We start from the raw sequence: 6534 nt of genomic DNA, 5'->3' as shown, positions 1-6534 counted from the left end.
AAATAAAATAAAAAAATTGAAACCATGAATCTGATGACTCAGTATTTAAGTTGAACGTCATAGATTTCGGATATGAGAAATTTACCTAAACAAAAATGAATAGAGAGAGAGATTGGAGTATTGGTATTTTCGGGTTGAAAATGAGATATTGTGTTACTAAAATTTTCATTTTAAATATAACTATTTGCAAACCCCTATTTTGTAAGTATAGATTTATGATTTTTCTTATTAAAAATTAAGAAAAACAAATAACCATTATCAAATTTCATAAAAAGTAAAAGCAAGAAAAACAAATAACTATTATCAAAACAAGAAAAATAAATAACTAAGATAAATTTGAAATTCCATTTCCAGGTTATTGTTATAAATCCCAACTTATTATCAATTTTAATAAATTTTGAATTTCCTTCGCATGGCCAAAATAAATAAAAAAAGCAAATACTTGAGGAACCTAATAAAATATAAATAAATACAATATAAATAAATAAAATATAAAGTTTAAATTCATCAAATTTGATGACAAAAAAATACCATAACTCATCAGCACCCAATTTGAATAAAAAAATAAAAATAAAGGAGAAAACATAAATTGTTCATTTGCAAATTAGTTCACAGAAATAGCAGATTACAGCAAATTAGTTCGCAGAAATAGCAGCAATGAAAAGAGAAATTGGTTTAAAATTCTATTGAAATTTGTTTTAAGTTTATTATGAAATCATGGGAAATTGAAAGAGGTGTATAATAGAAAAAATAAAATAAAAACAATAAAATCTTAAAGGCTAAAGCTTACTGGCTTGAAAAAAAATATATATATATTTCAGGTTGTATGCACTTAAATAATAATGTCTCTGAATGTCAAACTTGACAACAAGGGAAAACCAATATTGATTAAGATATTGAATTTCTAGTAATATTTTTAATTTCTATTTTTATAATATTTTTTCATTTATATTGGTTTATATTTATCTTGACAATTTTGATATGTTAATTTTTTATTCATACTATACGCACTTAAATTATATAAATTTATATATTTAAAAATAGCTATAATAAAAATGTTATATTAAATTGAATAAAACATTTTAATTTTTTAATTATATATATGTATATACACAAGCATAATTACATTAATAAATATCATTGATAAATGCGAATAGGCCCATATCAAGTATATATATCAATTATCAATAATATTAAAAATTACTATTATTAATGCTATTATTTTATTATTGTTATATAATTTTAAAGTCCAAACTTTAAAAATGTAATTCAGCAATAATATATTAAATTGAATATTTTTTAATTCATAAAATTAGAGTTTATTTTTTATTATTATTCTTCATTTCTAGTAGAAATTTCCTAAAAAAACTATGATATGTAATTGTAATAAATTAAAAACTATGATATGTAATTGTAATAAATTAGAAGTTATATTTTTTTTAATGAATTTATTATATTTAAAATTATATGATGGGAATAATGATTAATGCTCATTTAAATTATAATTGATATATCACTCATAAAAAAGAAGTAAAAATTACATAGATTTCTTTAAAACCTTATTTATGTGTTCAAAAAGTATAGAGAAAAGTGTCTTAAGTTTATCATAATCACATGATTTAGTAAGTAATGTAACAAATATTTTGAAATTATGATTTGATTTAGATGTACACAAGAAATCTACAAGAAATTGTATTTTGTCTTTAACCCTTTTAATGTCACAAAAATATAGATTTTTGCATCATACATTGTTTGAGGGTGGTCCAATACCCAATTTCATTATTATAGTTGGTGAGAGTAGGTGCATAGGTTCATATGTCTTTGGGGAGTTGGTTCATATTTTAGCGATGTTATGAAATAATTTTACTAAACTATGAACTAAAACTTGAAAAAATAATCATTTAAAAGATAAAAACTTGAAAAAAAAAATTAAAGAGAAAATTTAAAAATAGTGATAATATTTTATAAATATTCTTCTAAAATTTTAAAAAAGTGCAAGAGAAAATTTTTAAAATACTAAAAATAATTTATTATAATCACAATGACAATGATGTAAATATCCATCAATGTAAACTTTGAAAGGGGAAGTGATATTGTTACCCGTTTGGTAGAGATAGCAAAAAAGTGACCTGATTTCGAAAAGGGGTGATGCAAAACGAACATGTTTTTTTTAGAGCATAGTTTTTGGCACTTTAATTTTTTTTATGTACATTACGTTTTAGAATCGTTTTAGAATGGTAGTGATTTTCATGCTAATTTAAAAAAGTGAGTACTCTGCATCACCCCCTTTTTTTAAAAGACCTGTTTTTTGGCTTTAAATTTTCTAGTGAGTATTCTGCATCACCCCCTTTTTTTAAAAGAACTATTTTTGGCTTTAAATTTTCTAATGTATAAAATGTAAATAATTATTTTGTAAATTTGATCATTTTTAAAGTGGTCGTTTTCTTCACATTTTCTTGTTTTTATTTTAATTTTAACCTTTTTTTAGTGAGGTTTTTATTGTTTTGCATTTTTAAATTAGAAGGTCCTTATTTATAATTTTCAATATTCTACATATTTATACATCCTTAATTAAATTTTCAATCCACATGAAATAATTGTTTCTAAAAAACAATATTTTTTAACAATGGACATAAAAATAACCATTTTTAACATAAATATAACTAAAAAACTACACGTTTTGATAATTTTTTGCTAGAATTGACATGACAAAATCACAATTTTTATATGATAATTTTAACTAAAAATGGTTAAATAATAGCTTTTTTATGAATTTCATGTCAAAAAAATAATAATAATCATTTTTTTTTCAAAACATAATGATTAACTTAAAAATCAATGCAAAAATCACATATTACAAATATTGAACGTATAACAACCCTAATTGAGTGTTTATTCTTCTCATAAAATGTCAAAGTCAAAACATTGCAAAACTTGATTTACAAGCATAACTTAAATTTAATCAACAATGTCACGTAATCCAAACTCTTCATCCTCTAGAGTTTCATCATTGTCTTCTCCCACAATATTTTCTGTTTCCTTTTGCTCATTTTCCTCTTCTAATGGGTCTTTGATGTATGTGAATCTCCCAACGTGTGTCTTTCCAAACATTCCATGTAATGGTGGTGGGGGTTCCTTTGCCTTTTTGGCCACATGTGGTTCACTAAAATCCCTTTTCTTCAACCCAATTTATTGCATTGCATCTGAAAGGAATTGAAGAGCATTAATTCTTTGCTGAATGAAATTGCACTGTACTAGATCTTTTTCAATCGCAATGCAATTTCTTCCTTTTTGAAGGCAACATGCTAGTGTTGTACCTAATTATCAAGCACAAAAGAAATAATGAACTAAATTAGTACAATGACGTATTAATTAAAAAATAACATATTGAAATTCAATTCCATATAATAAAACTTACCTGAGCCAGAAAATAAATCCAGAACCCAATCTCCTTCATCTGAACAAATGTCTATAAGATAGTTAATCAATTATTGTGGTTTTTGATAAATGTTAATTATCTCTCCTTTTGCTTCTTTGTCTTCATATGTTAGTTTTCTCACAACAGCATCATAAGTCAGTAGTTGGCTATGACTCTTTCCGTCTACCCGATTAAAAGTCATAGACATATGGCTATCATCTTTTGCCCAACTCTCAATATGAATGAACTCACTATCATTTATAAATTGTTGATCTTCATTGTTAAGAAGATTTGACTTTTTCCTATAACATGAAATAGTAAAAGTTCAATTAACTTGTACATAAATAATTTTTTCAACATTAAACAAATATACATTTTAAATGTCTTACCATATAAGCTGCATCCTTGAATTTGTTTTCCCCTTGAAGCTTGACAATATCATTGCCAATTGTGTGTCTGAATGAAATGTGGCAAATCTCCATAATGGTGATGACGTGACTTCTACAAATCCCGCAACCACTTTACTAAGAGCTTGATAAGTATAAGGGTCACTATCATAGTCAATGTTTGGAATATTGAAACCATGGGGAATATCTGCAATGACTAGGGCATAATCCCTTTTAGGTATGAGTTTAGCAATGTCTTCACAGTCACCTTGTATTACTTGATATTGAATAGTGTCTAGCCCATTCCAAATGAAATGATTAAGAGTTGGATCAAGTTGAACATTCTTAATACGTTTCTTCTTCAGTCTTTCGATCTTTATTTTTTCAATAAAGGTTTTGAAACTATCTGGCGCTCCATTATCATCCTTCCTCATATTTTATAAAATAAACAAATATATGTGTAAGTTATAAATTAAAAATAGTACACAGGTGAATAAAAATGAATGTATAAATCAAGATACCTTTTTAAATGCAAGATAAAAAGCTTTTAATGTTGATGTAGAACTTGAATCTGGATAGTTGCGTACAACATCATCCCAACTATCTTCATTCAACAATCTAACCATTTTTTCTTGATTTTCATATAAACTTTATGACTGCATAGATAAAATTTCAAAAAGTTAATATAATGATATGTATAACAAATACTACCAAGAACAACATGTTTTATTTAAAATATAATTATAATCTAGAAACAAATAAAAATAATTCAAAAAACTTACTTTTGAAATTCTTCAGACATTTCCTCCAATGATAATTCCCCTCACCTCACACGAGATGATATTGTTTTGACAATTTTATCATCTTTCACTCCTTGCATCGCCCTCCAAGGTGTGATAGTCATATTGTCTGGACGTTGCTTCATTTCAGGAGCTAATTTACTGTTGCCACATATCAATGGCTTGGACTTTTTGACCTTCTGGTTTTTAATGGCAATGTCTTCCCACATGCTAAAAATATCATCAATCAACTTCCAAACATCTCCAGTTCTAAATGCCAATTGGAAAATGTTATCAATACCTCTGAATAAATCACTATTTTTTTTGCCTTTTCCACCTTTTGAATCGATTTTCTCTTCAATTTGATATCCTATTTCCATACAACATTCCTTTCGGAAATCTGCAGTAACATTTATCCTATTCCCACCACATTTTTCTTCAAATTCACTATGAATAAATCTAACCCTTTGGATGAAAGTCATAAGCATCCTATATTCATTATCTGAATTATGATCTCATGCCACTAAATTTGCTTCTATATCTGATAAACCAGCGTAAATGATACATTTCATTGTTTCAAAACGTGGGTTATTAGGATATTTATCCATCAATTGTCTTTGAGCTTCTACAGAATGGTTCCCCCAAGCACATAATAATTGTATTCAAAACATTTTGACTTATCAAATGCTTCTTTGTTGGGAACTTGAAGTGGATCAACAAGAAGCACATAACTAACCACATGAGCATATGGATTGTACCTCATCAATGTCTTCAAGTTGTGAACATGCAGATGATGTGGCTTTCTAACTTGATATTGACATTGTCCTTCACTTGCTTTATAGGTTTGCCTGACATTAAGCTGAAATGTGTGCCACCATCAATTAAGTTTTTCTTTGTCAAATTCTCTCGAATGGCATTTTTTTTTTTTGATAATGCCATCCTCTAAATCAACTCCTGGTGTAATGATTTCTCTACTTCCTTTTGAAGTTTCACTAGGTTCTTGACTGCTGGTAATGACTGCTTCAAAATTTTCAACTTTACTTTTCTTGGTCATAACATTCCCAACAGATTTATTCTTGGGCATTGTTACTTTTGGTTTTTTATGGCTCTTCTCAATTTCAATGGCATCTTCAGTAATGGCAACATATGCTTCACTGTCAATTTCAACTTCATCGTTCTCAAAAGTAACTTATTTACCCTTGCTAGATTTATCCACCAGAGGCCTTTTTTTTTCTGATTCTTTGGATGTATTTTTGTAGCATCATCAATTACTACATTTTGCTTATTTCCATATCTTTTTCTGACACTGAGTAAAAACTGCTGACAACTTTCATGATATCATGCTCTATGAAATGAATGCCTCCCAACCTAATTGAACAACTTTCAACAAAATTCTGCCAAACAAAATATCATATGTCAATAAAAAACAAAGCTAAAAAAAAATAGTGAGACACTTTCAAGAATGCAAAATACAAATATAAATAACAATACTTACGATGTTTTGTGTCATCTCATTTACGATTTGTTTACACAACTTTATAGATGCCTCTCTCGTGTCATACAATGAATATGATAGTCGGTATTTAATCTTTTCATGTGACTTGGGAGCTTTTGTAAGTATGTAAACATCTTCAGTGTCTCATACGAACACATATCTACGACTCTTCCCATCACCTCAAAAATTTCATTATCATTCGGTATATCAATATATAGATATATATTCACATTTGTGCTTTCTCTTTCTTTCACATACCAAAGTCTTGATGGAAATTTCACCACTTTTGAATTCTTCCAGTCTGAAATCATCTTCTTATCACTTGAAAGATTTGCAGTCATGAGCTCAAGTGGAGATCATTCACCAATGTTTCTTGAAGATGCAAGAGTCTTTGGTCCAGAAAGATTCACTGAAATTTTCTTTGATGTCATTTTCCTGAAAAATAGAAACACATAA

The sequence above is a fragment of the Pinus tabuliformis genome, chromosome 1_1 (assembly GCF_031772625.1).
Source record: "Pinus tabuliformis cultivar Carrire ecotype Pingquan chromosome 1_1, CPIR1, whole genome shotgun sequence".
Taxonomy (NCBI): Eukaryota; Viridiplantae; Streptophyta; class Pinopsida; order Pinales; family Pinaceae; genus Pinus; species Pinus tabuliformis.
Note: the sequence above shows the minus strand (reverse complement) of the source record.